This window comes from Macrobrachium nipponense, chromosome 4, assembly GCF_015104395.2.
Source record: "Macrobrachium nipponense isolate FS-2020 chromosome 4, ASM1510439v2, whole genome shotgun sequence".
In the NCBI taxonomy this organism is placed as follows: domain Eukaryota; kingdom Metazoa; phylum Arthropoda; class Malacostraca; order Decapoda; family Palaemonidae; genus Macrobrachium; species Macrobrachium nipponense.
In genome coordinates this window covers 13394253-13406019 of record NC_061100.1, presented here as the reverse complement: position 1 = coordinate 13406019, position 11767 = coordinate 13394253, and positions in this window count along the sequence as shown.

Here is an 11767-nt window from a genome sequence, read left to right as displayed (position 1 = left end):
GATATGAAATAATAAAATGTACGCACGTTGTTCATATTTTGATGAATATACGGCAACAAATGTCTCAAAGCTGTTTATACTGATTCATCAATTCCAGTGCAGATGCCAAATCTAATGTAATCATTCGGTGGGGCAAACGCTCGCAGAGGAGCCAACGGATGAGCGAGAGAACTATCAGAATATCCAAATTTTGGGAAAACTGTCGCAGGTTGGGTGCAGGAGATTGATCAAATAGGTATATCTGCAATTTTTGCTCGCCATGCCGAAACTTATCAAATTACAGTCTCTCCTGGAATTTATTTCAGATTGTTACCAAGAGTAAAATTGAATCTTCATTTGCCGATGGAAATAGAGGACTTGGCGAATTATCCCGCAATTTTCAAAGATATTTTTTTCCATATTTGATTTGTGTGTTTTGCATATTTATTTCTGATAATTTCGTGGTCATGAAGCGATTCTTGACCTGCATATATAAGGCATTTACAAAAATGTTTGCCGTTTGTGAAGCTCCCGTTCAATAATTGGCCAATTGTTGATCGTATTTTGAATTTATGGCAAGAAAGACATTAATGCAGTTAGGCAAAAAGCACTTACTTTCGACAGTCTAGTTATGCATATTTCCGCAAATTCCTCGGAATTTCGAGATTGTCTCAATTTCGTGTTCCCTTTTGAATGCACGCAAGCAAGCGCGCATTACATCATATGCATGTAATTTACATGAATTATATTTATCGTCATTACTTTTGCGTCATTATGTCCGCACAGTTGCCAATTGTTTCCTAAGCAAAGAGTGATCTTTAAACTCTAGTTGTTGCTCATATTGATTTAGATTTTAGTTTTAACACTTGACAACAACGAATTAATAACTCATTACATTAACTGATTACTTTATAGGCCGAGACCTGAAAGTGAGATAGAAATAACAGTACGATTGTTCCTCAGCAAAGTCACAGGAAGCTTTGCAACAAATGAAGGTCACACTTTGGTAAAAGAAGGGCGAATGATTTTGAAAGTAAATAGTCTCTCGTAAAAACCGAACTTCTATTTTGCCTTTTAAATTTTCAAGGAACGAAAATAGGTAATTACTGACCTTTCATCGGTGTCGGAAGTTTTCACTTTATCTGTCTTTAAAAAAAGACAATAAAACAAGAAAACCAAGTCAATAAGACAACTAAAAAAATGATGAATGAATTTCATATAAATGTTACGTACTGAAATATCACGACTATAAATATGACAAACGTTTATTCCGAATTCACCAATAATTCACATACAAATTTCATGGACCAAAAATGGCCAGAACTGAAAAAAATGATAGAATTAAGGGTAATAAAATAAAAATACGATATAAAAAGATAAAATTAATAAAGATTGTGTCTGATGATATAACGTTATTATTGAATATATATATATATATATAGATATATATATATATAATATATAATAGGATATTACATATATATATATATATATATATATATATATATATGGAAGATATATATATATATATATATATATACATACATGTATATATATATGTCAATAGCTTTAAGACCACTACTAAATCAAATGATGTGACAAAGTGATTTGAAAAAAATAGATGCAATGCTGGCATACGTTAGGTTTTTGGTCAATGAAAACTTCACATCATCTGATACATAAACAATAATTTCTCACCAGAATGAATATAGGTACTAGTCTTCATCTTCATCAAGTGTTTGCTTGATCACAGCTGGCGCTGGTGCCCAAGTTTACTATAGAAATCCTTCAAGTCATATATTCCTTCCGTTACCTTATATATACGCAAAGCAAATGTTTCTTGAAAATTTTCTCCTTGTCTCCTGTGGGTAAATTTAGTACACCAAATAGATATATATAGAATAATCTAAGAAAAAAATCGGCGAAAAAGGTCACAATGAAAAAGTAACATATTGACAAAGAGTTGTATTGGTCTCTGGTTATTTATCTGTTTTCGCGTCATCAGGATGCTGAAAGTCAAAGTAGTTCAGTCGGATATGCTGACAAAACTCTTTGTTATTTAGACAACTTTTCAGGGATGGATTCCGCCGTCAATTTTTCACGTGGGAAAATATCTCCGTTATTCTGACATTTGCTGAGTTTCTCTGTTGCTCAGACAATCTTTGGATGATAACTTAAGAGTCAGTGAATTATTTACAAATGATTTATGATCAGTTGTTTCGTCTTTTGCTCTTGTTTTTCTGTGTTGTTCCATCAACGAATGTATTCAGTTTTTATTTATTGCTGGTCATATAATGACAAGATTCCCACATCCAGTCGTCCTTTAAAGACTTTGAAATGAGTAAGCTGACATATGCAATGTTTAACACGACATAATAGCAGCGTGAATTGTGTTGATGAATTGGGCAGTTTTATGTCAAAAATTTTCATTTTATGTTTTTGTGTACAAAATCTTATAATCATTAAAGATTTTCAAGAATAATAAATGATAATATAACTAAGCAGAATTAAGGGCACGAAGCAGGTATTGCTTTACAAGAAAAATCGTAAAATGAAACGTACCATTAACAGTTCGAGGCTAATTTGCTTCAGGAATCATTACATCACTTCTCATCTCTACCCCACCTTTCCATTGCTTGTATTGGCCAGCGGGTAGAGTTTACACACACACACACACACACACATACACATACACACACACACATAATATATAGTATATATATATATATATATATATATATATATATATATATATGTGTGTGTGTGTGTGTGTATGTGTGTATGTGTGTGTGTGTGTATTAGCAATTTCAGTAAATTGGTATTGAAAATTGAAGAGTAAAGATTTCAATAGGAATTTCAGATTTCACAGGAAAACTGGAGATTAAAGAACTAAAACCAAAGATAGAGAAAATGTAGGCTGAAAATCTGAGGCTGGAAGTTACAGGTTGAAAATCAAGAGTTGAAAAATCAGATCTCAGAAAAGAAAAGATTCAAAACTGGGCATTCAATATAAAGAACAGAAAATTGAAGATTAAAAGTTATGCAGATTTATAACATGAAAACTTGGGATTCAAAACTGAAGGTGAGGAAAGCCGAGATCAGTCGATACATTCACTTTTGTGCCTATACTCTGTTTTTTTCCATCTGTTCATCCGCCTTGGTGGTCGCGCATGGTAACACTGCGTTCCGGTCTTTAAATAGTTACGCTATGTGTAAGTTTTAGGTAAATAAAAGGATATCTGGGTGTACATCTGCAACTGAAAAGTGTTTTCATAATTTACTGTGTGCGAATTACACCGTTAATATTCGAAATTGGATAATATTTAAAGCCCGGGACGCAGTGTTACCATGCGCAAACACCACAGTTGGATGGACAGATGGAAAAAAACAGAGTATAGTGACCCCCAGGCTATGGAATGATCTCCTAATCATATTCCCTTATTATATCTCTACCGCTGAGTCTTTTTTAAGTGTTTTTATCTTTGTATACCTCGTTCTTCCCTTTTTCTCCCCTTTCCGATCTGGCTAGGTAATGTTATTTGAATATGGGTCCCGTCAGTTTCCTGACAAATGAACAATGCCAGCAAAACAACGGTTTCAGATTAACTGGACATAATTTTATATATGGGGTATAATAGTGATGATAATAGTAATAATGACAATAATAATAAAAGTAATGATAATAGGAAAGAACACGTTTATATATATGTAATATTTATATGAGGACGATAAATTGTTTTGATTGGAATATAACTTTGATAATGCTGGCAACTTAATCGTGTTCACGTTGTTTAGATCCGTTTTCGTTAGTAATACGGTTATCGATGCATTATGAAAGTAACTTATGGCTTTTGACTGCAGTAAACGGTTATGCAGCTGTCGCTAGTGGATGCCTATTAACGTAATTTACAGCTTATCTTTAATGGAATTAAGGAAAACCTTAAGCAATCGTATTCCCAAATTTCGACTTACAAGATAAACATAATTCCATTTTATAGCACGATGATGTTATAATTATGGCATCGGATTACACGTGATCAACATACAATACAAAACCATTAATATACCGATTTAAACGGGTCTATGATAAAACAGAAACGTAAGCGACGTCACTGATAATAACAGGTTTTTATCACTGCTTATTAATTGCGTCAATTTGAGCTTTCTGTACAAATGAGAGATGGTAAACTAATATCGAAGTTTAATTAGTGAATCAGAACGTGACTTGGGACGTAGACGCTAAGCGAAAGTGACGTGCGTGCAAGTTATTCTATATTAGTACCCCGTTTTGGCAAGTGTAAGACAAAGTAATATGGGGATGAAGATGAATTAATATTGGTGCCAAGAGCAGAGGTATAAGTTTCAATAACGGTATTTTTTGAGGAGGACAATGAGGCGGAAAAATTTTTTCTTCAAAGGAAAGATATTTCATGATAGTATTTATGAACAGCATGATGAACGCTGGGGTTACTTTTTAGAACTGGAAAAAGAAGAATAAGTATGTGGATGAAAGATTTTTCTTTTATTTCCTGCCCATCGACTTCTACCGGCTTTCCCAACTTGCTCAGTTGCTCCGATGGTCTTTCGGTCCTCATCCCAAATTTGCATCGATTACATTATTGTACCGGAATTGCAATACAATGCAATTTTGCAATTAATTTCTAAGTAGCGATTCATTACATTCTGTTTTTACCCACGCCGAAGACCGAGATCCATTTTCAGTCACTATCGGAAGGTGATGGTGTATGCTAAACGGGTCCAGAACTTTTTTTTTTTTTTTTTTTTTTTTTTTTTTTTTTTTTGTTTTTTTTTTTTTTTTTTTTTTTATAGTAATCTAAGAGTATCCAGGTACTGACCAGACCCAATGTAGCTTATACCACTAATGAAGTGACGAGCGCTACGGACCAAATCCAGTGTTGTTCAACCTCACTGAATGAGAGAGACGAGGGCTTCGGCGCACCTGATGCCGGCGTCGGCTTTTGGAGTGAATGTGATTGATTACTGTTAAGTTCAGTTGGCTCTTTTCTGTGCCTTTCCTGAGCTGTATGTTGAAGCCGCCTCATCTTACCCGGGATTGCGACTATCTTGGTCGTTAATGCGTGATTTCCGGATATTAGCGTTGGTTTCAAATTTAAAGTGGGTTATAGTTTTAAAATTTTCGTTGCAGAAATTTACCTAGAGTGCATCTCTCAGGCTATACCATGCATTACTAAGCTACTTAAAAGACATTTACTACAAAAAAAATCTAAAAATCTTCAGATATTAATAGGCTTCAAAAGACATTTCCAACAAAAAAAATCTGAAAATCTTCAGATATTAATAGGGTTAAAAAAAATTTACTTCAAAAAATCTAAAAATTTTCAAAAGACATTTACTTAAAAAAAAAAGAAAAAAAAAATCTTCAGATATTAATAGGGTTCCAGTTTTATATCGGGTTTTAATTTAAATATCTTCGTACATATATTCACGTAGGTTATTTATCTCAGGCTTTAACATGCAATGGTAAGCTGCTTAAACAACATTTACTATAAAAATCTTCCACCTGATCTCATTTTAGAGGGCTGTAAAAGCAATGCATGGGTATTTAAAAATATCTAATAATATTAATCCTATGGTTTACAATCATGTCTGTTTCCGAGTGCTGTAATAGGCGTTAGTTTTTATGATGATAGTTTTTATCAAGGGGAAAATGTAAGTTTTTTTGCTATAAATATGCCTCTTGTTTTCAACTGCATTATACGCGTACCTTCCCTAGTTATCTGTCTTCCATTTTAAATATCAAATATGAATGTGGACATTGCTATTTAGGTCAAAGTTGTGCTGCAAAAGCGACAGAAGCAGGACGATAGCTACTTTCCGACTTGTGCTGAATATCTTGAAAATGAGTTACGGTTTTCAAGAATTTATGTCTTATCCGTCAAGTACTTTCGTCGTCATTAATCCTAAATTTCGGGAGGAAGACACAGGCAATCGCATAAGGAGAACATTGCTACCTGATTTTTGGCGTGACCGCCTCATACCTATTCCCTTGTTGGATAAAACCCTTTATATTATATTGCAAAGATTAATCATAGACAAAGCATAGCATATCATTTGTAACATCTTGAGGTAGGTGATGACGATCGTCTTCATGGCCGTTCCTTTATTTTGAGAGAGAGAAAAAAAATATTCAACCTCATCCTTGAACAGTTCGCCCGAAAATCATTTACCTGAAGAAATCAAGGGAAGTATGAATTACATTTTCAGCACCGCACCGTGAATTACCTACTTCGGCTTTATGAAATAACGAAGCACAGTATGCAGCAAGGAACTTTTTATTTTTTTTATTTTTTAAATTTTTTAAAAATTAATCTTCAGAGTAACGACGAACATTTTTAGTGAGAAAATTTAAATGCATTTTAACATCGGTAGACTTATGAAAGACCGTTGCTGCAAGTAGCTGTAAAAAAAAAAAGCAATAACATCTGATAAAAATATGAATGTATTACAAGAAAGGACAGCAAATGAAATACAACAGCTCAGTGGAACCAAGGTTGACAGTTTCAGCAAGAGCCATTCCGCCCTCGTAAATAATGATTGAGAGAGCAAAATCCTGACGCCCTTTCAATTACCAAGACTGAAATACGGTGACAGTCCTCCTCCTACCGGGAGACTGAGAAGCGAGAGAGAGAATATGATGTGACGTCATCAAGGCTTGCGCTGCCAATGGGATGACGTCAGAGGTACACCGGAGACGTTAGTGTTCTTAAATGATGGGGATTTTTAACATTAAAGGTGTTGAGCCCCGCCCGCGCCCGGTCTGAGGTGCTACGCCATTGCGCAAGTAATCAATCAGTCAGTAGATGATTTTGCCCTTTTATTACTTACTCCATTTTGAGTTATGATGTTTCCCGTAATTTCATATGTACTGGATAATGTGTTGAGGATGATTATAATAATACTAATGGTCATAACAACAACGATAAAGATAATGATGATTATTACCATGACGCTAATATTAATGATAAGCTACAGAAAATAGAAAAGTTCCGTCTCAGTGATGTCATATATATGAAAACTCAACAGAAATAAGTTTACGCTTTCTAATTCTCATTCAAAATACCATCAAAAGGATAATTATTAAGAATTTACTCAATTTATTGTACCAAAATTTGATAATAAGGAAATTAAACGAAAAATAAAGAACAGGTCTCGCTTCTAATTTTTTCGTCTGGAAATATTAGACTTGAATGGAAAATCTAGAAGTCAAGAGAAGAATTAGTGAATTCCTGTTTATCAAGATTAGTACGCAAAAACAGAAAAAATTATGAAAAAATTCGCATTCATTCTGATTATCTCATGTACAATGAATCGAGAATGAATAGGGAACATCAAGGCTTTGCTCATTTCGTCCGTTTTCCAAAACAGGTGCAACTGGTCCACGGGGAAAAAAATAACCACAAGATAAGAAACCGGGAACAAAGCTTCGTTCATCTTTCTTTATCAGGTAAAATCGATCGAGAACGAGGGAGAAAAAATCAAGAAAAAAAAAATCCAAGAAAGTCGTTACAACTTTCTCGGGTCTCGAAAAATTCCAAAATCTCCATCTTGGGAACACGTTTCGTATCTCGCCAAAATCGCTTAGTCCCTCCCCCCACCCCCACCCCAACCCCAACCCCCGCACCCATCTTCTCACCATCCCCTTGCTCTTACCCCTCCCTACTGGCTTTCATTTCCTAATATTATAATAGATCTAAAATCAATATAGAACCAAATGGTTTTAGTTCACGGAGGAGGTCCATAGGTGGGCCACTTTCTCTCCCTGGCATTAGGTTGGATCAACTAAAAACAGTCATCCATTTTTAGGTTGTTTCGTCTGTTGGTTTATTACCCTTCTTCACTGTGATACGTTTACTTTCTTTATTTATATTTTGTTTCATTTTGAAATATTAGCAAAAGGTTTTCGTGATCCATTGTGACCCTTAGGTCTGGGGAGACCTTCGGTCAAGGCCATAGCTTATTTACAAGTGGCTTCAGAAGTGGTCACTCGTCTAAGTAATGACCCATATCCTACTTAGGCTTCAAGAAAAAGGGGTAGAAAACGATAAATAACGAGTTTAACTCTATGAGGAGCAATAGCTCCGCCTCCCAAAATAAGTAAGATTGCAGGAATGGAGAACGCAAAAGCAGGTATGGAAATCCAATTTGAATATTGTAATTTCAGAAGGCATAGTGAAAAAATCTAAGGCCATTTGTGTTTTCGGCGGATTAGACATTAAGTTAAAAAAAAACCAGATGATCATGAAGTCTTATGACATTTGTTTTTTCCAGTCTTTCGCATTATACGGATTCAGATCAGTCTCTAATTAGTTTCATGTTCACCTTTTCCATGTTTATTTGAAGACTACATTTGATTGATAGACCCATCGGTCTCTTCATAACAATGAAATTACAGCCGTTAATTCATTTTCCGAGAATATCGCATACCTCAACAAGAACTGAAAAATTCCTAATTTTGCGATTTTGCAAGTTAAAAGTAGATAATTATTTTTATTGAACTAAGTTTCTTGCATGTGTAGAGATTCCATTATACATGAAATCTTTTAGGTTCTCGTTTTTTATGCACTCAGAAATTCTTGGCTGGAATTTCATACTTAAAGCCAAGGTGGCATGCTTGGAATTAAACACTTTGCATGCACTTAGCGCCACTTAACATTGCATACATCATTTTGGAAAAGAAGTACGAGAGAGAGAGAGAGAGAGAGAGAGAGAGAGAGAGGAGAGAGAGAGAGAGAGAGAATACACTTAAAAATACCTTCAGTGTACAGATCTGACAATGAGCTGGTGATTGTTACTTTTCGAAAGAAATGCTTTTATGATGCCCTTTTTTTTTACCCTACAAAAAATCGAGATGAATTATCATGAGAATACAGCTGATACATAAAAATCTCAAGGTGAATGGAACTCATTCATCAGGTTAACCACTAGGATTAAGTCTAGCGCCGAATAATTTTAAACGATTCATTAAGATGTATTATGTGAGTAGGGACGAAAACCCTTGCTTAAATTGATAGTCCCGATCGCATGCCCAGTTGTCTTAAGTGCAAATAATGAAACACCAATATCTATTGCTACCTCTACTACTAGATAGCAATAATAATGCCAATGAAGATGAATGAAAATCACGATAGTTTCTTTGACGAGATATATTTAGAATGAGACAGAGGGCTTTTGAAATTTCTAGAAAAAATAGTTTTGGAGATTTATTCTTCGCACCAGTGATCTGGGTATTATGAGAAGCCGTGATTTTGTTATATAATGTAAATTGTAATGAGCCTTTCAATTATTTTTCAGTTTTTGGCCGATTTATGAATAACACTGTCGACATATAAATATATATTCAGAAACATTAAGCTACAAATGTCTTTTGTAATCCAATTCGCCTTAGCGGGTAATTAATACCGAAGAGGAGCGCCTCGGTGTCGTGATCGGTATGGTCTTGGCCTGACACCTCGGTGGTCGCGAGTTCGATTCTCGGGCATTCCACTGAGGTGTTAGAGATGTGTATTTCTGGCGAAAGAAGTTCACTCTCGACGTGGTTCGGAAGTCACGTAAAGCCGTTGGTCCCGTTGCTGAATAACCGCTGTTCAGTGCAACGTAAAGGCACCATACAAACAAACAAACAATACCGAAGAGGAATTATGTGCCATGAGTGGTTCGTCACCTGGGAGATTCTATCCCCCAACACCAACAATCTCCGACTTCAGTGAAGAGTAATCCACCATTCGGCCGAATGGTAGAGTACCCGTCGCTGAAGCCGGGATCTCCCAGGTGGTGAATCACTTATCAGTTAAAAATGATTTTGCAGTGATGTGATAAATAAATGTATCTATCTATCTATCTATCTATCTATCTATCTATCTATATCTATTATCTACCTATATATATATACTATATATATATATAATATATATATATCTATATATATATGCATCTATGTGATCTTCATAAGAAAGAGCTTAGGATAAGAAAGAAATTTTGGGCGAGGAAATTTGTTCGCTGTGAATATTTGAGGAACGTTTGGCAGTGTTTCAGGTAATGCGTACGATTACCCTATATGGTAAGTATAAAAATGGACTCCAGTGCTCTTGGTCACCTCATAAAAGCCGTTTGCAAAGCGACGTTGAGACCGAAGACAAGGGTGTAGGATCGGACTCGGCATTTATTCAAAGCAACTTGGTGTGAGTAGCTAATAGTGACTGGATAGCGTGAACTGTGAGATGGTGATGGTGAACTATGGCGTAGACGTGACGTCATGGTATCACGTGATTCTGCACTAACCTCCCCCTTTCTTGAGAGAATGATGTGCAGGAAGATGACGGCCTTGTTGACTCATTAAAGTTAGCATAATAAGGTTAGGCGGAAGTGCAATAAATGTAGAACTGCAACTAGAGTACGCAAAGAATAGCTGCTCAAGGGAGAGGAACCTTAGAAAACTTTGGCAACGGTTGTCCAGTGGAGGCAACTCGGTGTGATTTGAAAATGGCACCGTTGCACCAACGGTGACTGGTGATATGTGACGTCACCGACAAGACTGACTGAAAGAAGAGAAGTGTCAGCACCGAATTACGATTTCATCGATGGAATTTTCAGTTTCTTCAGTGAAGTAGGAGCGAACTACTAATGTGGTGCTGTCCTCTGCACCACATTAGTAGTAAGTTTATACATTTCAAACCTCTGTAGGCGTGTGCACAGAGTTTTCTAAGGGAACGTGTCCTTGAGTTGATCTTCTTTATGAACTCTGGTTACAGTTCTGCCTTTAGAGTTTAAATTTGGCACAGTTCTTCATTCTATGTAGGAATAATGTCGGTTTCTCGCTATCAGTAATTCTGAGAATGTAGGAAAGGTTAATTATATAAAGAATGAGGTTTTCTTGATCCATTTATTTGGTTCGTGGTTGGTGCACCACAATTTACCCACTACTTAATTATTCATAACATCTCTTCTGACTCACGCATCTCCCTCGTGGTCATCAGTGCAATGGCGTCACACTCACATGATATTTAGCATGACATCACAAATCCGTCATAATCACCATTTCACAATTCACACTATCCAGTCTCTCTTCACTGTCCACCCGAGTTGCTTTCCAAAGATGCTGAGTCTGTTCTTGCCGCAAACACGGCTTTTATGAGGCGACCAAGGGCACTAGAGTCCATTTTTATGACTTCCCGTCCAGGGCAATCGTAAGCATCACCTGAACAACTGCCAAGCTCTTTTCAGTCGCTCACAGCAAACAAGATTCCTCGTCCAATTTTCTTTCTTCTTCTTTTAAGCTCCCGTTTCACGGCCACATTAATTATATATATATATATATATATATATATATATATATATATATATATATATATATATATATATATATATATACACTAAAGAGTTCATTGTTGTCAGTACTAAATATTTTTTATGATGTAAGTGAAATATAAATTAAGAGTTTGTAATCATTAAAAGTGACTGGTGTGGTGTAATAATGGCGCTGAGACAAACGTATGTTTTGTCTCTGCGGCTGTTTAGCATCATTTTTCCAGGGACGGGACAGTGAATATAGATTCATGGTTGTGAGATCTGATGATTGACTGAGGGAGTGAGGAATAGCTGATGTTCGCTTGAGATACAATACTGATTGGGGTTAGTGAAGAAAAACTGCAGAGATCGCCAAAGTGGTTGAGTCTTTGTAAGAAGTGGCAGATGAGAGTAACATATAAGCATCAGTAAAGAGATAAGGATAACTGGTATCAGGGAGATG